Source organism: Callorhinus ursinus, unplaced genomic scaffold (assembly GCF_003265705.2).
Source record: "Callorhinus ursinus isolate GAN/ISIS: 27379988/994484 unplaced genomic scaffold, GSC_fseal_2.0 scaffold17, whole genome shotgun sequence".
NCBI lineage: Eukaryota > Metazoa > Chordata > Mammalia > Carnivora > Otariidae > Callorhinus > Callorhinus ursinus.
Genome location: NW_027397079.1, coordinates 41,365,440 through 41,389,431, shown reverse-complemented (window position 1 = coordinate 41,389,431; position 23,992 = coordinate 41,365,440). Strand labels below are relative to the sequence as shown.

The window sequence follows — 23,992 nt, the reverse complement described above, 5'->3', positions numbered from 1 at the left end:
ACTTTTTTTCCTTTCTTTTCCCTGGTTTCTGGTCTCTTCTGATTTGTTTAGTGTATATTTTTCTGGGGTCATTGTTACCCTTTTAACATTTTGTCTTCTCAGTCATCTATTCTTCTCTGGACAAAATGACAAAATGGAAAAACTCACCTCAAAAAACAAAAGGACAAGAGGCAGTACCAACTGCCAGGGACCTAATCAATAGGAACATTAGTAAGATGTCAGAACTAGAGTTCAGAATGAGGATTATAAAGATGCTAGATGGGCTTGAAAAAAAGCATAGACGATACTAGAGAATCCCTTTCTGGAGAAATAAAAGAACTAAAATCTAACCAAGTCGAAATAAAAAAAGACTATTAATGAGGTGCAATAAAATATGGAAGCTCTAACTGCTAGAATAAATGAGGAAGAAGAGAGAATTAGTGAGTTAGAAGACCAAATGATGGAGAATAAAGAAGCTGAGAAAAAGGGAGCTAAATAAATACTGGATCACAAGGGGAGAATTCAAGAGATAAGTGATACCATAAGGTGAAACACTATTAGATTAGTTGGGATCCCAGAAGAAGAAGAAAGAGAGAGAGAGGCAGAAGGTATATTGGAGCAAATAATAGCAGAGAAATTACCTACTTTGGGGAAGGAAACAGGCATCAAAATCCAGGAGGCACAGAGAATCCCCCTCAAAATCAATAAAAATAGGTCAACACCTCAACATCTAATAGTAAAATTTACAAGTCTTGGAGACAAAGAGAAAATCCTGAAAGCAGCTCAGGACAAGAGGTCTGTAACCTGCAATGGTAGAAACATTAGTTGGCAACAGACCTATCCACAGAGATCTGGCAGACCAGAAAGGACTGGCATGATGTATTCAGGGCACTAAACGAGAAAAATATGCAGCTAAAAATACTATATCCAGCTAGGTTGTCACTGAAAATAGAAAGAGAGAGAAAAAGCTTCCAGGACATACAAAAATTCAAAGATTTTGTGAACACCAAACCAGCCCTACAAGAAATATTGAAAAGGGTCCTCTAGGCAAAGAGATAGCTTAAAAGTAACACAGACCAGAAAGGAACACAGACAATATACAGTAACAGTCACCTTACAGGCAATACAATGGCACTAAATTCATATCTTTCAATAGTTACCGAGAATTTAAATGGGCTAAATGCCCCAATCAAAAGACACAGGCTATCAGATTGGATAAAAAACAAGACCCATTGATATGTGGTCTGCAAGAGACTCATTTTAGACCCAAAGACACCTCCAGATTGAAAGTGAGTGGGTGGAAAACCATTTGCCATGCTAATGGACATCAAAAGAAAGCTGGGGTGGCAATCCTTATATCAGACAAACTAAATTTTAAACCAAAGACTATAATAAGAGATGAGGAAGGACACTATATCATATTTAAAGGGTCTATCCAACAAGAAGATGTAACAAATGTAAATATCTATGCCCCTAACATGGGAGCAGCTAATTATATAAGCCAATTAATAACAAAATAAAAGAAACACATTGACAATAATACAATAATAGTAGGAGACTTTAACACCCCTCTGACTGAAATGGACAAATCATCTCAGCAAAAGATCAACGAGGAAATAAAGACTTTAAATGACACACTGGACCAAATGGACTTCACAGATATATTCAGAACATTCCATCCCAAAGCAACAGAATACACATTCTTCTCTAGTGCCCATGGAACATTCTCCAGAATAGACCACATCCTGGGTCACAAATCAGTTCTCAAGTGGTACCAAAAGATTGGGATCAATCCCTGCATATTTTCAGACCTCAATGCTTTGAAACTAGAATTCAATCACAAGAGGAAACTTGGAAAGAAATCAAATACAAGGAGGCTACAGAGCGTCCTACTAAAGAATGAATGGGTCGGGAGGAGGGTGGGGGGATGGGTTAGCGTGGTGATGGGTATTAAAGAGGGCACATTCTGCATGGAGCACTGGGTGTTATGAACAAACAATGAATCATGGAACACTACACCAAAACAAATTATGTAATATATGGTGATTAACATAACAATAAAAAATTTAAAAAAAAGAATGAATGGGTCAACCAGGAAATTAAAGAAGAAATAAAAAAATTCATGGAAACAAATGAAAATGAAAACACAACTGTTCAAAATCTTTGGGATACAGCAAAGGCGGTCCTAAGAGGAAAGTATATAGCAATACAAGCCTTTCTCAAGAAACAAGAAAGGTCTCATATACACAACCCAACACTACACCTAAAGGAGCTGGAGAAAGAACAGCAAATAAAGCCTAAACCCAGCAGGAGAAGAGAAATAATAAAGATCAGAGCAGAAATCAGTGAAATAGACATCAAAAGAACAGTTGAACAGATCAACAAAAATAGGAGCTAGTTCTTTGAAAGAATTAATAATGTTGATAAACCCCTGGACATATCAAAAAGAAAAGAGAAAGGACCCAAATTAATAAAATCGTGAGTGAAAGGGGAGAGATCACAACCAACACCAAAGAAATACAAACAATTATAAGAATATATTATGACCGACTATATGCCAGCAAATTAGATAATCTGGAAGAAATGAATGAATTCCTAGAGACGTATAAACCACCAAAACTGAACCAGGAAGAAATAGAAAACCTGAACAGACACATAACCAGTAAGGAAATTGAAGCAGTAATCAAAAATCTCCCAATAAACAAGAGCCCAGGGCCAGATGGCTTCTCAGTGGAATTCTATTAAACATTTAAAGAATTAATACCTATTCTTCTGAAACAGGTCCAAAAAATAGAAATGGAAGGAAAATTTCCAAACTCATTTTATGAGGTCACCATTACCTTGATCCCCAAACCAGACAAAGACCCCATCAAAAAGGAGAATTACAGACCAATATCCTTGATGAACATGGATGCAAAAATTCTCACCAAAATACTAGCCAATAGGATCCAACAGTACCTTAAATGGATTATTCACCACAACCAAGTGGGATTATCCCTGGCTGCAAGGTTGGTTCAACATTTGCAAATCAATCAGTGTGATACAATACATTAATAAAGGAAGAATGAGAACCATATGATCCTCTTCAATAGATGCAGAAAAAGCATTTGACAAAGTACAGCATCCTTTCTTGATCAAAACTCTTCACAGTGTAGGGATAGAGAGTACATACCTCAATATCATAAAAGCCATCTATGAAAAACGCACAGCGAATATCATTCTCAATGGGGAAAAACTGAGAGCTTTTCCCCTAAGGTCAGGAACATGGCAGGGATGTCCACTATCACCACTGCTATTCGACATAGTACTAGAAGTCCCAGCCTCAGCAATCAGACAACAAAAAGAAATCAAAAGCATCCGAGTTGGCAAAGAAGTCAAACTCTCACTCTTTGCAGATGACATGATACTTTATGTGGAAAACCCAAAAGACTCCACCCCAAAACTGCTAGAACTCATACAGGAATTCAGTAAAGTGGCAGGATATAAAATCAATGCACAAAAATCAGAGGCATTTCTACACACCAAAAACAAGACAGAAGAAGGAGAAATTAAGGATTCGATCCCATTTACAAAACATAAGATACCTAGGAATAAATCTAAACAAAGAGGCAAAGAATCTGTACTCAGAAAACCATAGAATACTCATGAAAGAAATCGAGGAAGACACAAAGAATAGAAACACGTTCCATGCTCGTGCACTGGAAGAACGAATATTGTGAAAATGTCTATGCTACCTAGAGCAATGTACACATTTAATGCAATCCCTATCAAAATACTATCAACTGTTTTCAAAAAAATGGAACAAGTAGTCCTAAAATTTCTATGGAACCAGAAAAGACCCCAAAAAGTCAGAGGAATGTTGAAAAAGCAAAACAAAGCTGGTGGCATCACAATTCCTGACTTCACGCTGTATTACACAGCTGTAATCAAGACAGTATGGTACTGGCACAAAAACTGACACATAAATCAAAGGAACAGAATAGAGAGCCCAGAAATGGACGCTCAACTCCAAGGTCAACTAATCTTCGACAAAGCAGGAAAGAATGTCCAATGGCAAAAGACAGTCCCTTCAACAAATGGTATTGGGAAAATTGGACAGTCATATGCAGAAGAATGAAACTGGACCATTTCCTTACACCACACACAAAAATAGACTCAAAATGGATGAAAGACCTAAATGTGAGACTGCAATCCATCAAAATCCTAAAGGAGAACATAGGCAGCAACTTCTTCAACCTCAGTCACAGCAACTTCTTCCTAGAAATGTCACCAAAGGCAAGGGAAGCAAGGGCAAAAATGAACTATTAGGACTTTATCAAGATAAAAGTGTTTTGCACAGCAAAGGTAACAGTCAACAAAACCAAAAGACAACCGACAGAATGGGAGAAGATATTTGCAAATGACATATCAGATAAAGGGCTAGTATCCAAAATCTATAAAGAACTTATCAATCTCAAGACCCAAAGAACAAATAATCCAATCAAGAAATGGGCAGAAGACCTAAAAGATATTTCTGCAAAGGAGACATCCAAATGGCCAACAGACACATGAAAAGTGCTCAACATCACTTGGCATCAAGGAAATCCAAATCAAAACCTCAATGAGATACCACCTCACACCAGTCAGAATGGCTAAAATTAACAAGTCAGGAAATGACAGATGTTGGTGGGGATGCGGAGAAAGGGGAACCCTCCTACACAGTTGGTGGGAATGCAAGCTGGTGCAGTCACTCTGGAAAGTGGTATGGAGGTTCCTCAAAAAGTTGAAAATAGAGCTACCCTATGACCCACAAATTGCACTAGTGGGTATTTACCCCAGAGATCCAAATGTAGTGATCCGAAGGGACACCTGCACCCCAATGTTTATAGAGGCAATGTACACAATAGCCAAACTATGGAAAGAGCCCAGATGTCCATCAACAGATGAATGGATAAAGAAGGTGTGGTATATATATATATATATATATATATATATATATATATATACACAATGGAACATTATGCAGCCATCAAAAAAGGAGATCTTGCCATTTGCAACAACGTGGATGGAACCAGAGGGTATTATGCTAAGTGAAATAAGTCAACCAGAGAAAGACAAATATCATATGATCTCACTGATAGGAGGAATTTGAGAAACAGGACAGAGGATCATAGGGAAAGAGAGGGAAAAATGAAACAAGATGAAACCAGAGAGGGAGACGAACCATAAGAGACTCTTAATCTCAGGAAACAAACTGAGGGTTGCTGGAGTGGAGGGGGGTGGCGGGATGGGGTGGCTGGGTAATAGACTTTGGGGAGGGTATGTGCTATGATGAGAGCTGTGAATTGTGTAAGACTGATGAATCACAGATCTGTACCCCTGAAACAAATAATACATTATGTGTTAATAAAAAAATAAAAATAAAAATAAACAGACACAAAAAAGAAAAGTCCTGGTTGTTGTCCACTCTGTCATGCTATGTCTTTTCATTGGAGTGTTTAGCCCATTTACATTCATAGTAATTATTGATAGATATGTATCAATTGCCATTTTGTTACTTGGTTTTTCATTGTTTTTGTAGGTTTTTCTCTGATCCTTTCTATTTTATTTATTTTGTTATTATTTTATTAAGTTTAATTAACCAACATATGTAGTGTTCAATGTTTCTTTAGTTGCGTATAACATGCAGTGCCCATCAGAATTTTATTTATTTATGTTCAGTTAGCCACCATATAGTACATCATTAGTTTTTGATGTAGTGTTCAATGATTCATTAGTTGCGTATAACACGCAGTGCTCATCACATGTGCCCTCCTTAATACCCATCATTTGACTACCCTATCCCCCCACCCCCTCCCCTCTGAAACTCTCAGTTTGTTTCCCAGAGTCAATAGTCTCTCATGGTTTGTCTCCCTCTCTGACATCACTAGACATCAGGGAAATTCAAATCAAAACTACAATGAGATACCACCTTACACCAGTTAGAATAGCTGAAATTAACAAGGCAGGAAACAACAAATGTTGGCGAGGATGTGTATAAAGGGGGGGACCCTCTTACACTGTTGGTGGGAATCCAAACTGGTACAGCCATTCTGCAAAACAGTATGGAGGTTCCTCAAAAACTTAAAAATAAAGCTACCCTATGAGCCAACAATTGCACTGTTAGGTATTTATCTCTAATCCTTTCTTCTTTTGTACTCTTTCATGGTTTGCTGGTTTTCTTTAGTAATATACTTGGATTACTTTCTCTTTGTTTCTTTCACATCTATTACTGGTTTTTGATTTGTTGCTATTAGGTTTGTATATAATATCTTCTGCATATAACAGTCTATATTAAGTTGATCATTGTTTAAGTTTGAACACATTCTTTAATCTTCTCCCCTCCCACCCCACCATGTTTTAGGTATATGATGTCATATTTTACATACTTTTATTTTTTGAACCCCTTGACTGATTTTTACAGACATACTTATTTTCCTACTTTCATTTGGTCTCCACTCAAAAAGTCCTCTTTAATATTTCTTGTAGGGTTGGTTTAGAGGTCATGAACTCCTTAATTTTTTGCTTAAGAAACTCTTGACTCTCCTTCTATTCTGACTGATAAGCTTGTGGATAGAGTGTTCTTGGGTGCAGATTTTTCCCTTTCAGCCATTTGAATATATCATGCTACTTAGTTCTGTCCTGTAAATTTTCTGCTGAAAAATTTGCTGTTAGCCTTAAGGGCATTTCTTTGTATATAACTATCTTATTTTCTCTTGTTGCTTTAAAATTTTTTTATCACTACATTTTGCCATTTTTATTACCATATGTCTTGGTGTGGACCTCCTTAGCTTGATTTTGTTGGGGGAATCTCTGTGACTCCTGGCTATGGATACCTCTTTCCTTCTCCAGATTAGGGAAGTTTTCAGCTATTATTTCTTCAAGTAAATTTATTGTTCTTTTTTTTTTCCTCTCTTCTTCTTTTGGTATCCCTGTAATGTGAATGTTATTACACTTGAAGGAGTCACTGAATTCCCTAAATCTATTCTCACTTTGTGTGATTCTTTTTTCTCTCATTTTTCAGCTTGATTAATTTCCATTAGTCTGTATTCCAAGTCATTAATTCATTCCTTGGCTTCCTTTAGCCTATTTTTGGGGGGCTGGAGGCATCATGGGGCTGGGTATTAGGCCAGGAGTCAGGATGTTGAGTGCAAATTTGATGGAGGGGCAGGTAGAGGGCTCACCTGTGGTGCTCAGCCAGCATAAGGGTCATGGGGTCTAAGTTGTTTTGCTCATGATATTCACTCCAGATCTATAGACTTGCTAGATTTGGCTTTGGGCTGCACCCTCCCCTTTCACCTCATCCTGGGCTGGGAGAAAAGGGCAGGATGTGGAAAGCTGGTGTCTGTGTGCATCTTGTGCCAGGGTCACATGACCAGGAGGAAGAGGAGCCCACTCACACCCTGGGAAGAGGGAGGGGGAACCCAAATGTTAATAAGCCTCCTTCATTCCATCAAGTGTATTTTTATCTTCATTTATTGTGTTCTTCATCTCTGATTGGTTATTTATTACATTTTCCATCTCTTTGTTAAGGGTCTCACTGATGTCCTCCAGTTTTTCCTCAAGTCCTTGAGTATATTTATGATCATTACTTTAAATTCTCTATCAGGCATATTATGTCCATTTTGCTTAGGTCTCTTGCTGTTTTGTACTATTCTTTCATTTGTGACATGTTCCTCTGTCTCCTCATTTTGTATAACTCTTCATGTCTGTTTCTGTGTGTTAGGAAAGACAGGTATGTCTCCTATACTGGAAAGTAGTGGCCTTATGGAGAAGAGGTCCTATAGTGCCCCCTGTGTAGTGTCCCCTGCTTACCAGAACCTAGTGCTTCAGGTGTGTATCCTATTTGTCACGCTTGTGGCTTGCTGTTTTGATTTTCAAGGCAAAATGTTGTGGGGATTTGCCTTCCCTTTGCCGGCTCCCCAGTGTAGTGGTCTGTTTCTCTCCTTTTGCTGTGTGCCTGGCATTCCTCACCTCTGGAACAGTTTTGGGAGCCCATTTAGCTCTGACCAAGTCTCTGCCCTTCCTACCCTTTCCAATGTGGTCTCTTCTCTACATTTAGTTGTGGAGTTTATTCTGCCAGTCTTTGGATCCTTTTCTGAGTTACTTACACTGCTGTGAGTGTCCTCTAGTTGTATCCATGGGAGGAGGTGAGTCAAGGGTTCTCCTACTCTGCCATCATCCCTAGAAGTGTGCCTTTTATTTTTACTAATCTACTGAAATTGTTTATGTCAAAGATGGACAAATCTTTGTCTTTAAACCTGGAAAAGTCTGTTTAATGGTTTGCCTCCTTATCTTTTTTTTCTTTCCCCTAAGTTCATCCGTTTTGTTTCTTAATTCCACAGACTAATGAAATATGGTACTTGTCTTTCTCTGAAGGACATATTTCACTTAGTATAATACTCTCTAGCTTTATTCCTGTTGTTACAAATGGCAAGATTTCATTCTTTTTATGGCTGAGTAATATTCCACTGTGTATATATTCACCATTTCTTTTTTATCCCTTCATCAGTCAATGGATACTAGGGCTCTTTCCATACTTTGGCTATTGTTGATAATGCTGCTATAAACATCAGGGTGAGTGTATCCCTTTGAATCAGGATTTTTGAATCTTTGGGTTAATATGTAGTAGTACAATTGCTGGATTGTAGGATAGTTCTATTTTTAATTTACTGAGGAACTTCCATACTGTTTTCCAGAGTGACTGCATCAGTATGCAGTCCAACCAACAGTGCAAGAGGGTTCCCCTTTCTCCACATCCTCACCAATACTTGTTGTTTCCTGAGTTGTTAATTTTAACCATTTTGACTCGTGTGAGATGATGCCTCATTGTAATTTTGTAATAAATACAATTATTTCCCTGATGATGAGTGATGTTGAACATTTTTTCATGTGTCTGTTAGCCATCTGTATGTCTTCTTTGGAAAAATGTCTGTTCATGACTTCTGCCCATTTCTTAGCTGGATTATTTGTTTGGGGGGTGTTGAGTTTGATAAGTTCTTTATAGATTTTGGATACTAACTCTTTATCAGATATGTCATTTGCAAACATCATCTCCCATTCCATAGGTTCCCATTCTGTTTTGTTGATTGTTTCCTTCACTATGCAGCAATTTTTTATCTTCATGAAGTCCCAATAATTCATTTTTGCTTTTGTTTCCCTTGCCGCAGGAGACATATCTAGTAAGAAGTATGGCCAATACCAGAGAGGTTACTGCCTGTGATATCCTCTAGGATTTTGATGCTTTCCTGTTTCACATTAGATCTTTATCCATTTTGAATTTATTTTTGTGTATGGTGTAAAAAAGTGGTCTAGTTTCATTCTTTTGCATGTTGACATCCACTTTTCCCAACAACATTTGTTGAAGAGACTATCTTTTTTCCATTGGATATTCTTTCCTGCTTTTTCAAAGATAAATTGACTACACAGTTGTGGGTTCATTTCTGGGTTTTCAATTCTAGTTCATTAATCCATGTATCTGTTTTTTGGCGTTACCATTACTGTCTTGATCACTACAGCTTTATAATATAACTTGGAATCAGGAATTGTGATGCCTCCAGCTTTGCTATGCTTTTTCAAGATTACTTTGGCTATTTGGGGTCTTTTCCATACAAATTTTAGATTTGTTTGTTCTAGCTCTATGAAAAATGCTGGTGGTATTATTATAGGGCTATGAAGATTGTTTTGGGTACTACAGGCATTTTAACAATACTTGTTCTTCCAATCTATGAGCATGGAATGTTTTTTCCATCTTTTCTGTGTAATGTTCAGTTTTTTTCATCAGTGTTTTATAGTTTTCACAACAGATTTTTTACCTCTTTGGTTAGGTTTATTCCTAGGTATCTTGTGGGTTTGGTGAAATTTTAAGTGTGATTGATCCCTGGATTTCTCCTTGTGCTGGTTATCATTGGTGTATAATGCAACAGATTTCTGTACATTCATTTTGTATACTGTAACTTTGCTGAATTCCTGTATCAACTCTAGCAATTTTTTTCGTGGTGTCTTTAGGGTTTTCTATATAGAGTATCATGTCATCTGGAAATAGTGAAAGATTGACTTCTTCCTCGCCAATTTGGATGATTTTATTTCTTTTTCAGGTCTTATTGCTGTGGCTAGAACTTCCAATACTAGTGGTGAGAGTGGATATCGCTATCTTGCTCCTGACTATAGAGGAAGCTCTTCAGTATTTCTCCATTAAGGATGATGCTAGACGTGGGTTTTTCATATATGGCCATTATTATGTTGAGGTATCTTCCCTCTATCCATCCCTACTTTGTCGGGGGTTTTTATCATGAATGGATGCTGTACATTGTCAAATGTTTTTCTGCAGCTATTGACATGATCATATAGTTCTTATCCTTTCTTTTATTAATACAGTATATCACATTGATTGATTTACAAATATTAAACAATCCTTGCAGCCCCGGAAAAATGCCATCTGCTCATGGCAAATGATTTTAATGTACTGTTGGATTCAATTTGTTACTATTTTGCATCCTTGTTCATCAGGGATATTCGCTTATAGTTCTCTTTTTAGTGCAGTCTGTGTGGTTTTGGTATCAGGGTAATGTTGACATTGAATGAGTTTGGAAGTTTTCCTTCCATTTTGATATTTTGCAACAGTTTGAGAATAGGTATTAACCCTTCTTTAAATGTTTGGTAGAGAATCAGCTTTCAGATTAGAGGGTTTAACTCCTATTTAAAATGAAGACTTTGAATCTTCACTGAGCTCTCGGGAGGACTTGGCTGCTTTGGGTCGGAGGTGGGAGCTGACGGGCATCATGGACCAATCTAAAGAAAACTGCATTGCAGGGCCTCTTAAGACTATGATTGCATGCAGTGATGGTCCAAAACGTGTTCCAGTGACTCAGCAAATTCCTTCTCAGAATCCTTTATCTGCAAATAGTGGCCAAGCCCAGCAGATCTTTTGTCCTTCAAATTTCTCCCAGTGAATTCCTCCACAAGCACACTAGCTCATCTCCAGCCATAAACCAGTTCAGAACCTGAAGCAGAAGCAATTGCAGGCAACCAGTGTTCCCCATCCTGTCTCTAGGCCACTGAATAATACCTAAAAGAATGAGCAGCTGTCATCATCAGCCCCTGGAAATAATTCTGAAAAGGAACTGGCAACAAAACAGAAAAATGAAGAATCAAAAAAAAAAAAAAAGGCAATAGGCTTTGGAAGATTTGTTTGGTAATGTTTACTTGGCAAGAGAAAAGCAAAGCAAGTTTATCCTGACTCTTAAAGTATTATTGTAAAGGTCAACTGGAGAAAGCAGGAGTCGAGCATCAGCTGAGAAGAGAAATAGAAATACAATCCCACCTTAGGTATCCAAATATTCTCAGACTGTATGGTTATTTCCATGATGCCACCAGAGTTTACCTAATTCTAGAATATACACCTCTCAGAGCTGTCTACAGAGAACTTCAGAAACTGTCAAAATTTGATGAGAAGAGAACTGCTACTTATATCACAGAGTTGGCAGATGCCCTGTCCTACTGTCACTCAAAGAAGAGAGTCATTCATTGAGACATTAAGCCAGAGAACCCACTCCTTGGATCAGCTGGAGAGCTTAAGATTGCAGATTTTGGGTGGTCAGTACATGCCCCATCCTCCAGGAAAACCACCCTCTGTGGCACCCTGGATTACTTGCGCCTAGAGATGATTGAAGGCCGAATGCATGAAGAAAAGGTGGATCTCTGGAGCCTTGGGGTTCTTTGCTATGAATTTCTAGTTGGAAACCTCCTTTTGAGGCAAGCACATACCAAGAGACCTACAAAAGAATATCGCGGGTTGAGTTCACATCCCCTGACTTCGTGCTGGAGGGAGCCAGGGACCTCATTTCAAGACTGTTGAAACATCATCCCAGCCAAAGGCCGACTCTCAAAGAAGTACTTGAACACCCCTGGATCACAACAAATTCATCAAAACCATCAAGTAGCCAAAAAAGCAAAGAATCAACTAGCAAAAACTCTTAAGAATGGTGCAGGGTGAGGAATCTGAGAGGCAGGGCTGCTGTATGGTGTCAGGAACAGGCCTGCCCGTGCCCAAGGGCACTGGCTCAGCCTCCCCACCCAAGAGTCCCCTTCAGTGAACACTGTGCTCTGGAGTGAAGGTATCCACAGCAAGTGTGGCAATGTCACTAGCTTCACGCGTTCCGGAGGCGAGGTCCACCTGGAGCCTCCCCACAGCCTGGGAGTGAGGCCCCCTGGTGGAGGGAGGACAGGCTCGGGGTCTGACTGCGGGGAGAGTGGCCACATCACTGTGACTTCATCAGTGACAGAGGCGTGCAATAACCTTCCAAGTACCTTTGTGTGTGTGTAACTTATTGGGTGGCCAAGCCTGGGAAAGCTGTCAGGATGAACATGTGATTCCTTTAAATGTTAAAATAAAGATTTTTGTATAGAAAAAAAAATGTTTGGTAGAATTTCCCTGGGAAACCATCTGGCCTTAGACTTTGTTGGGAAATTTTTGATTAGTGATTCAATTTCTTTGTTGCTTATGGGTCTGTTCAAATTTTCTTTTTCTTCTTGTTTCAGTTTTGGTAGTTTATCTGTTTCTAGGATTTATCCATTTCTTCCAGATTATCAAATATTTTGGCATATAATTTTCACGATATTTTTTTATACTTGTTTGCATATATGTGATTTGGTTGTTATTTCTCCTCTTTCATTTCTGATTTTACTTACTTGGGTCCTATTTGATAAGTCTGGCTAGAGGGTTATCAATTTTATTAAATTTCTCAAAGAACCATCTCCTGGATTCATTCATCTGTTCTTTTTTAAAAAAAATTTTTTAATTTAAATTCAATTAACAAAAGTACATAGTTAGTTTTTGATGTAATGTTCAATGATTCATTAGTTGAATATAACACCCAGTGCTCCTTATACTACCTTCCCTCTTTAATTTCCATCACCCAGGACCCCATCCCCTCTCCCACCTCCCTTTCCACAACCCTCATTTTTTTTCCTGGAATCACATGTTTCTCTCCCTCTCTGATTTCTTCCCATTCCGTTTTCTATCCCTTCCCCTATTGTCCTCTGCACTATTACTTATGCTTCACATATGAGTGAAACCATATGATAATTGTGTTTCTCTCATTGACTTATTTCACTTATCATAATACCCTACATTACATCCATGTTAATGAAAATGGTAGATATTCATCCTTTTCTGATGGCTGAGTAATATTCCATTGTATATATGAATCACATCTTCTTTATCCATTTTTCTGTTGAAGGACGTTTCAGCTCTTTCCACAGTTTGACTATTGTGGACATTGTCGCTATGAACATTGGGGTGCATGTGCCCCTTCTTTTCATTACATCTGTAATGAAATACCCAGTAGTGCAATTGCTGGGTCATAGGGTAGCTCTATTTTTAATGTCTCGAGGAACCTCTATACTGTTTTCCAGAGTAGCTGTACCAGCTTGCATTCCCACAAGCAGTGTAAGAGAGTGCCTCTTTCTCCACATCTTCACCAACATTTGTTGTTCCCTGTTTGTTAATTTTAGCCATTCTAACTGGGGTAAGGTGGTATCTCATTGTGGTTTTGATTTGAATTTCCCTGATGACAAGTGATGTGGAGCATTTTTTCATGTGTCTGTTGGCCATGTGTATGTCTTCTTTGGAGAAGTGTCTGTTCATGTCGTCTGCCCATTTGTTGACTGGATTATTTTTTGGGAGGGGTGTTGGGTTTGAGGAGTTCTTTATCGATCTTGGATATCAGCCCTTTATCTGTTATGTCATTTGCAAATATCTTCTCCCATTCCATAGGTTGCTTTTTAGTCTTGTTGATTGTTTCCTTTGTTGTGCAGAAGATTTTTTATCTTTATAAAGCCGATAGTTCTCTTTTGCTTTTGTTTCCCTTGCCTTTAGAGATGTATCTTTTTTTTTAAGATTTTATTTACTTGACAGAGAGAGACACAGTGAGAGAGGGAACACAAGTAGGGGGAGTGGGAGAGGGAGAAGCAGACTCCCGGCTGAGCAGGGAGCCCAATGTGGGGCTCAATCCCAGGACCCTAGGATCATGACCTGAGCCAAAGGCAGACACTTAACAACTGAGCCACCCAGATGCCCCTTTAGATCTTGCAATATCTTGCAAGAAATTGTTTTGTCCAAGATTGAAGAGGTTGCTGCCTGTGTTCTCCTCTAGGATTTTAATGAATTCCTATCTCACATTCAGATCTTTCATCCATTTTGAATTTATCTTTGTGTATGGTGTAAGGAAATGGCCCAGTTTCAATCTTCTGCATGTGGCTGTCCAATTTTCCCAGCACCATTTATTGAAGAGACTGTCTTTTTTCCATTGGATATTCTTTCCTGCTTTGTCGAAGATAAGTTGACCAGAGAGTTGAGGGTCCATTTCTGGACTCCCCATTCTGTTCCTTTGATTTACGTGTCTGTTTTTGTGCCAATGCCATGCTGTCTTGATGATCACAGCTTCGTAATATAGCTTAAAGTCAGGCATTGTTATGCCCCAGGCTTTGATTTTCATTTTCAGGTCTTTTCTGGTTCCATACAAATTTTAGGATTATTTGTTCCAGCTTTGTGAAAAATGTCCGTGGTATTTTGATAGGGATTGCATTGCATGTGTAGATTGCTTTGAGAAGCATAGACATTTTCACAATGTTTATCCTTCCAATTCATGAGCATGGAATGTTTTTCCATCTTTTTGATGGATTCCTATCTCACATTCAGATCATTCATCCATTTCCATTTCTTTGTCAATTTCTTTCATAAGTGTTCTGTAGTTTCTAGTACAGATCCTTTACCTCTTTGGTAGGTTTATTCCTAGGTATTTTATGGTTTTTGGTGCAGTTGTAAATGGGATCGATTCCTTAATTTCTCTTTCTTCAGTCACATTGTTAGCATATAGAAATGCAACTGATTTCTGTGCATTGATTTTGTATCCTGCCATGTTGCTGAATTGCTGTATGAGTTCTAGCTATTTGGGGGTGGAGTTTTTTGGGTTCTCTACATAAATACCCAGTAGTGCAATTGCTGGGTCATAGCATAGCTGTATTTATAACTTCCTGAGGAACATCCATACTGTTTCCCAGAGTGACTGTACCAGCTTGCATTCCCACTTATAATGTAAGAAGGTGTCCGTTTCTCCACATCCTTGCCAACATCTGTTGTTCCCTGCCTTGTTAATTTCAGCTATTCTAACTGGTGTAAGGTCGTATCTCATTGTGGTTTTGATTTGTGTTTCCCTGATGACAAGTGATGTTGACCATTTTTTCATGTGTCTGTTGGTCATTGGTATGTCTTCTTTGGAGAAATGTCTGTTCATGTCTTCTGCCCATTTATTGACTGGATTATTACCTTTTTGTTTTGTTAACTGTTTCCCTCACTGTGCCAAAGGTTTTTACTTTGGTGCGGTCCCAATAATTTAATATTGCTTTGTTTCCCTTGCTTCAGGGGACATATGTAAAAAAAATGTTTATATGACCAATGTCAAGAAATTACTGCCTATATTTTTTTCTAAGAATTGTATTGTTTTAGGTTTTACTTTTAGGTCTTTAATCCATTTTGAATTTATTTTTGAATATAGTGTAAGAGAAGGTCTAGTTTCCTTCTTTTCAATGCACCATTTGTTGAAGAGACTTTTTCCCATTGTATATTCTGGGCAAATTCGAGAGATAAGCAACACCGTAAGCCTCCTTTGTCACAGAATAATTGATCATAAAAGCATTGGTTTATTTCTGTTCTCTCTCTTCTCTTTCATTGATCTATGTGTCTATTTTTGTACCAGTACCATATTGTTTTAATCAGTATAGTTTTGTAGTATAACCTGAAATCCATCTTTGTTCTTCACAATTGCTTTGGCTGTTTGGAGGTTTGTTTTGTTGTTGTTTTTTGTGGTTGAGTACATATTTTAGGATTATTTGTTCTAGTTCTGTGAAAAATGTTGGTATTTTGATAGGGATTGTATTAAATCCATATGTTGCTTTGGGTAGTATTTTCCAATATTTTTTCTTCCAGTCATGAGCATAGAATGTCTTTCCATTTCTTCTTTCCTTTCTTCCTTTCTTTCTTTCTTCTTTCTTTTTCTTTCTTTCTTTCTCTTTTTTTCTTCCTTCCTTTCTTTCTTTTTCAGTTCAAAACCAGCTATTTTTTATTTTTTTATGTTCAATTAGCCAACATATAGTACATCATTAGTTTTTGATATAGTGTTTGACAAATCCTTAGTTGCATATAACACCCAGTGCTAATCACATCACATGCCCTCCTTAATACCCATCACCTGGTTACCCCATCCCCCTCCCCTCTGTAACCCTCAGTTTGTTTCTCAGAGTCCAGAGTCTCTCATGGTTTGTCTCTCTCTCTCTGATTTCTTTCCATTCAGTTTTCTATCCCTTCCCCTGTGGTCCTCTGCGCTATTCCTTATATTCCACATATGAATGAAACCATACGATAATTTTTCTTTCTTTAAAATTTTGGGAGGCACTTTCTTCTAACAGACAAAAATACACCCAAAATCTACTGTGTGGCACTGGTCTATGCGCCAACCTGATCATATTTCATCACATTCTGTATTTTTTGTTTTGTTCTCTTTTTGTTTGTTATTGTCTTTTTCCTTTTTTTTTTCTTTTTCTTTTTTCTTTCTTTCCCTTTCTTTTCGCCCAGTTTCAGGTCTTTTCTGATTTGTTTAGAGTATATTTTCTGGGGACATAGTTACCCTGTTAGCATTTTGTTCGCTCATTCATCTATTCTCTTCTGAACAAAATGACAAGACGGAAAAAATCACAACAAAAAGAATAAGAAGTAGTAACGACTGCCAGGGACGTACTCAATATGGACATTAGTATGATGTCAGAACTAGAGTTCAGAAACATGATTTTAAAGATACTAGCTGGGCTTGAAAAAAGCATGAAAGTTATTAGAGAAACCCTTTCTAGAGAAATTAAAGAATTGAAATCTAACCAAGTCAAAATCAAAAAGGCTATTAATGAGGTGCAATAAAAAAATGAGGGCACTAACTGCTAGGACAAATGAGGCAGAACAGAGAATTAGCAATATAGAAGACCAAATGATGGAAAATAAAGAAGCTGAGAAAAAGAGATAAACAACTACTGGATCACGAGGGCAAATTCGAGAGATAAGCAACACCGTAAGACAAAACAACATTAGAATAATTGGGATCCCGGAAGAAGAAAGAGAGAGGGGGGCAGAAGGTATATTGGAACAAATCATAGCAGAGAACTTCCCTAATTTGGGGAAGGAAACAGGCATCAAAATCCAAGAGGCTCAGAAAAACCCTCTCAAAATCAATAAAAATAGGCCAACACCCCGACATCTAATAGTAAAACTTACGAGTCTCAGAGACAAAGAGAAAATCCTGAAAGCAGCTCGGGAGAAGAGATCTGTTACCTACAATGGTAGAAACATTAGACTGGCAACAGACCTATCCACAGAGACCTGGCAGACCAGAAAGGACTGGCATGATATATTCAGAGCATTAAAAGAGAAAAATATGCAGCCAAGAATACTATATCCAGCTAGGCTGTCATTGAAAATAGAAGGAGAGATAAAAAGCTTCCAGGACAAACAAAAAGTAAAGGAATTTGCAAACATGAAACCAGCCCTACAAGAAATATTGAAAAGGGTCCTCTAAGCAAAGAGAGAGCCTAAAAGCAACATAGACCAGAAAGGAACACAGACAATATACAGTAACAGTCACCTTACAGGCAATACAATGGCACTAAATTCATATCTTTCAATAGTTACCCTGAATATAAATGGGCTAAATGACCCAATCAAAAGACACAGGCTATCAGATAGGATAAAAAACAAGACCCATCGATATGCTGTCTACAAGAGACTCATTTTAGACCCAAAAACACCCCCAGATTGAAGGTGAGGGGGTGGAAAACCATTTACCATGCTAATGGACATCAAAAGAAAGCTGGGGCGGCAATCCTTATATCAGACAAACTAGATTTTAAACCAAAGACTGTAATAAGAGATGAGGAAGGACACTATACCTTACTTAAACGGTCTATCCAACAAGAAGATATAACAACTGTAAATATCATTGCCCCTAACATGGTAGCAGCCAATTATATAAGGCAATTAATAACAAAAGCAAAGAAACACATTGACAACAATACAATAATATTGGAGGACTTTAACACACCCCTCACTGAAATGGACAGATCATCTAAGCAAAAGATCAACAAGGAAATAAAGACTTTAAATGACACATTGGACCAAATGGACTTCACAGACATATTCAGAACATTCCATCCCAAAGCAACGGAATACACATTCTTCTCTACTGCCCATGGAACATACTCCAGAATAGATCACATCCTAGGTCGCAAATTAGGCCTCAACTGCTACCAAAAGACTGAGATCATTCCCTGCATATTTTCAGACCACAATGTTTTGAAACTAGAACTCAATCACAAGAGGAAAGTCGGAAAGAACTCAAATACATGGAAGCTAAAGAGCATCCTACTAAAGAATGAATGGATCGACCAGGAAATTAAAGAAGAATTAAAAAAAATTCATGGAAACCAATGAAAATGAAAACAGAACCGTGCAAAATCTTTGGGATGCAACAAAGGCAGTACTAAGAGGAAAGAATATAGCAATACAAGCCTTTCTCAAGAAACAAGAAAGGTCACAAATACACACCCTAACCCTACACCTCAAGGAGCTGGAGAAAGAACAGCAAATAAAGCCTAAACCCAGCAGGAGAAGAGAAATAATAAGGATCAGAGCAGAAATCAATGAAATAGAAACCAAAAGAACAGTACCACAAATCAACGAAACCAGGAGCTCGTTCTTTGAAAGAATTAACAAGATTGATAAAGCCCTGGCCAGACTTATCAAAAAGAAAAGAGAAAGGACCCAAATCAACAAAATCATGAATGAAAGAAGAGAGATCACAACCAACCAAAGAAATAGAAACAATTATAAGAACATATTATGAGCAACTATATGCCATCAAATTAGACTATCTGGAAGAAATGGTTGCATTCCTAGAGATGTATCAACTACCAAAACTGAACCCAGAAGAAATAGAAAACCTGAGCAGACCTATAACCACTAAGGAAATAGAAGAGGTCATCAAAAATCTCCCAACAAACAAAAGCCTGGGGCCAGATGGTTTCCCAGGGGAATTCTACCAAACATTTAAAGAAGAATTAATATCTATTCTTCTGAAACTGTTCCAAAAAAATAGAAATGGAAGGAAAACTTCCAAACTTGTTTTATGAGGCCACCATTACCTAGATCCCAAAACCAGACAAAGACCCCATCCAAAAGGAGAATTACAGACCAATATCCTTGATGAACATGGATGCAAAAATTCTCACCAAAATACTAGCCAATAGGATCCAACAGTACATTAAAAGGATTATTCACCACGACCAAGTGGGATTTATCCCTGGGCTGCAAGTTTGGCTCAACATCCGCAAATCAATCAACGTGGTACAATACATTAACAAAAGAAAGAACAAGAATCATATGATCTTCTAAATAGGTGCAGAAAAAGCAATTCACAAAGTACAGCATCCCTTCTTGATCAAAACTCTTCAGATTATAGGGATAGAGGGTACATACCTCAATATCATAAAAGCCATCTATGAAAAACCTACAGCGAATATCATTCTCAATGGGGAAAAACTGAGAGCTTTCCCCCTATGGTCAGGAACATGGCAGGGATGTCCACTATCACCACTGCTATACAACATAGTATTAAAAGTCCCAGCCACAGCAATCGGACAACAAAAAGAAATCAAAGTCATCCAAATCGGCAAAGAAGAAGTCAAACTCTCACTCTTTGCAGATGATATACTTTATGTGGAAAACCCAAAAGACTCCACCCAAAAACTGCTAGAACTCATACAGGAATTCAGTAAAGTGGCAGGATATAAAGTCAATGCACAGAAATCGGTGGCATTCCTATACACCAACAACAAAACAGAAGAAAGAGAAATTAAGGAATTGATCCCATTTACAATTGCGCCCAAAACTATAAGATACCTAGGAATACATCTAACCAAAGAGGCAAAGAATCTGTACTCAGAAAACTATAAAATACTCATGAAAGAAATTGAAGAAGACACAAAGAAATGGAAAAACGTTCCATGCTCATGGATTGGAATACCAATATTGTGAAGATGTCAATGCTACCTAGAGCAATCTACATATTTAATGCAATCCCCATCAAAATACCATCAACTACTTTCAAAGAAATGGAACAAATAATCCTAAAATTTGTATGGAACCAGAAAAGACCCTGAATAGCCAGAGGAATGTTGAAAAAGAAAAGCAAAGCTGGCAGCATCACAATTCTGGACTTCCAGCTCTATTACAAAACTGTCATCATCAAGACAGTATGGTACTGGCACAAAAACAGACACATCGATCAATGGAACTGAATAGAGAGCCCAGAAATGGACCCTCAAGTCTATGGCCAACTCATCTTTGACAAAGCAGGAAAGAATGTCCAATGGCAAAAAGACAGTCTCTTCAACAAATGGTGTTGGGAAAATTGGACAGTCACATGCAGAAGAATGAAACTGGACCATTTCCTTGCACCACACACAAAAACAGACTCAAAATGGTTGAAAGACCTCAATGTGAGACAGGAGTCCATCAAAATCCTAAAGGGGAACACAGGCAGCAACCTCTTCGACCTCAGCCACAGCAACTTCTTCCTAAGTTCTTCCTCGCCAAAGGCAAGGGAAGCAAGGGCAAAAATGAACTATTGGGACTTCATCAAGATAAAAAGCTTTTGCACAGCAAAAGAAACAGTCAACAAAACCAAAAGACAACCGACAGAATGGAAGAAGATATTTGCAAATGACATATCAGATAAAGGGCTAGTATCCAAAATCTATAAAGAAGTTATCAAACTCAACACCCAAAGAACAAATAATCCAATCAAGAAATGGGCAGAAGACATAAACAGACATTTCTGCGAAGAAGACCTCCAAATGGACAATGGACACATGAAAAAGTGCTCAACATCGCTCAGCATCAGGGAAATCCAAATCAAAACCTCAATGAGATACCACCTCACACCAGTCAGAATGGCTAAAATTAACAAGTCAGGAAACGACAGATGTTGGCAGGGATGTGGAGAAGGGGGAACCCTCCTACACTGTTGGTGGGAATGCAAGCTGGTGCAGCCACTCTGGAAAATAGTATGAAGGTTCCTCAAAAAGTTGAAAATTAAGCTACCATATGATCCAACAATTGCACTACTGGGTATTTACTCCAAAGATACAAATGTAGAGATCCGAAGGGGTACATGCATCCTGATGTTTACAGCAGCAATGTCCACAATAGCCAAACTGTGGAAAGAGCCAAGATGTCTATCGACAGATGAATGGGTAAAGAAGATGTGGTATATATACACAATGGAATATTATGCAGCCATCAAAATGAATGAGATCTTGCCATTTGCAATGACGTGGATGGAACTGGAGGGTGTTATGCTGAGTGAAATAAGTCAATCAGAGAAAGACATGTATCATATGACCTTACTGATATGAGGAATTCTTAATCTCAGGAAACAAACTGAGTGTTGCTGTAGAGTGGGTGTGGTGGGAGGGATGGGGTGGCTGGGTGAGAGACATTGGGGAGGGTATGTGCTATGGTGAGCACTGTGAATTGTGCAAGACTGTTGAATCACACAGATCTGTACCTCTGAAACAAATAATGCAATATATGCTAAGAAAAAAAAAAGAAAAAGGAAGAAGATAGCATGAGGGGAAGAAAGAAGAGGGGGAAATTGGAGGGGGAGATGAACCATGAGAGACCATGGACTCTGAAAAACAATCTGAGGGTTCTAGAAAGGAGGGGGGTGGGAGGATGGGTTAGCCTGGTGATGGGTATTAAAGAGGGCACATTCTGCATGGAGCACTGGGTGTTATGCACAAACAATGAATCATGGAACACTACATCAAAAACTAATGATGTAATGTATGGTGATTAACATAACAATAAAAAATTAAACAAAATGAAAACACTAAGCTATCACCCTAGTCATATAAGTTCAGCAGACATTTGGATATTGCTAACATAAAGTGTCAATCAGGATATGAAGAAGATGGGAATTTTCCTACCCAGGAGGACAATAATGATCAGTGAAGTTAAGTATAAGTATGTCCTGTCCCCAGAACACTCCGTTCCTAATGTATATCCAAGCAAAGTTCTCATGTCTATCTACAGGGCACATTAGAAAGTACTCATCACAGTGGTGTTTGTAGTAACCAGGAATTAGAGGCAACTCAATTGTCCTTCACAAGTGGGACTGACAAGCTAAATGGTCTTAGGTTGGTTTCCTCTAAAACCAGATCCTGAAAGAAGGATTTGCATTCAAGTAGCTTATTTGGGAGATGATTTAAGGAAGCACCAGTGTGGGAGGGGGAAAGTGAGGCAGAGGCAGTGTAAGAATAAATAAAGGGTACATTATGGCAGGTTACTTCTGTGGACAAAGAGAGCTTAATCCCACTGGAAAACCCTGGAAGGCAGTGTTATCTATGCCCCTGAGTAATCTTACCCAAGTGGGTAGAACACAAGGGTATTTATCCTCCAGTTCCCATCAGGCTGGCTGAGTGGTGGTGCCAGGTACATTAAATTACACCCATCTCTGTCCATCTAGCCTGCACAGCACAGGCTAAGAGAAAACCTCCAGGTAGAGTCCCAAGTTCGTGCAGCAGGACACCAGAGGCATGAATTAGTACCAAAGGGAGAGCACAAAGCAACAATTGTGTCATGCAGACAGATTTTAAGAGATAGGGTAGAGGGAAATGCATAAGAAACAGAATTATAGACCAATATCATTAACGTAAATTTAAAACACAAGCAGAAACAAAGCCACATTACATACATCACATTCATACCACATATGTGGACACATTTCAGAAACACTACACAGTGCCTTGAGGTGCAGTGATGAATGGGACTGAAAGATGGGGGATGAAAAAAAGAAATATAGAAACTGAGCGGCCTCACAGAACTTGATGAAGAAAGGGTGTCATAAACTGAGGAGAGTGATTTTAAACATCTATTTTCTGCCTCCTCTAGGTTAATAGATCTGCTTTTTCTGGACCCCATCAAAACTCTCACCTCCCACATTACACATAGGACATCTGGCTTTGGGCTCCATAAAGAGCAGGAACTGTGTCAAACACATCGTACCCCTCACAGCCTGTGACCAGGGCTCATCAGATAATACAGCTCTCCGCTCTTTTTCAATAAATAGACTTGAAGAAGAGGCATACAAGCACAATGTAAGAACCCAAAACTACATTTCCCAGAGATCTCTGGGCGATTTTAACTCAACTCTAGGGGGTGGAGCAGTTTGGAAAGACAGGAAGGGCACTTCTTGTACTGGTGCTGGAAGTGGGAGGACTGCTATCAGCTTGGTTCCTGGTTGTGAGGCCTAGTGGACCTCGGTAAGTGACTTGTTTATGCTTTGAAATTGGGGCTTAATCCTATCTTAAATGTGTATCCAGAGGATTAGATACTGAGCTCTCTTGAATTTCAGGTCCTATGGTGGTTCAGAAAGTTTGATTAACACATACTTTGAATCCTGATGCTGTAACTACTATACAGCATATAAGAAACGGGCCCTTGATTCAAACTGCCTGGGTTATAGGGGTTATAGTCACAGCCACATCGAATCCTAGCTGTGAGGACTTGGGCAGGTCACTCTGCATCTCTAAAAGTCAGTTTGTCCATCAGTAAAATGGATGTAATAAGAGAGTTTACTTAAAAGGGTTGTTGTGTGGATTAAAGAAGTGTATAAAAGCTAATGTGTATAATGAATGTTTCAGGGATTTCCCTTTTGGATAATTGAAACAGTGATGTCCACCTCCTCTGTCCCCAACATGCTGTGTCCCAAAGGGCTCAGTTAGCCCTATAGGCAGCAAGTTCATATTTCCTGCTCCTCCGGCATTAACTGGTCAGAAATTCTCTAATAATCCCAAATGTCCAGGGAAGCTAAGTTGCACTGTCTGCAGTGTT

General features: G+C 38.5%; 1 protein-coding gene and 1 pseudogene across 1 annotated transcript in view; both read left to right on the top strand.

Annotated features, from left to right (window-relative positions):
• The first annotated feature begins 10,775 nt into the window (after window positions 1-10,775).
• Window positions 10,776-12,102, top strand: LOC112817603 (aurora kinase A-like; annotated as a pseudogene).
• Window positions 12,103-23,343: 11,241 nt separating this feature from the next.
• The window catches only part of LOC112817602 (arylamine N-acetyltransferase 1), a 45,039-nt gene continuing 44,390 nt past the window's right edge, over window positions 23,344-23,992 (top strand). Inside the window, exon 1 of the mRNA XM_025864771.2 lies at window positions 23,344-23,421. The gene's annotated coding sequence lies outside the window, so the exon portion shown is untranslated. The remainder of the gene's footprint in view (window positions 23,422-23,992) is intronic.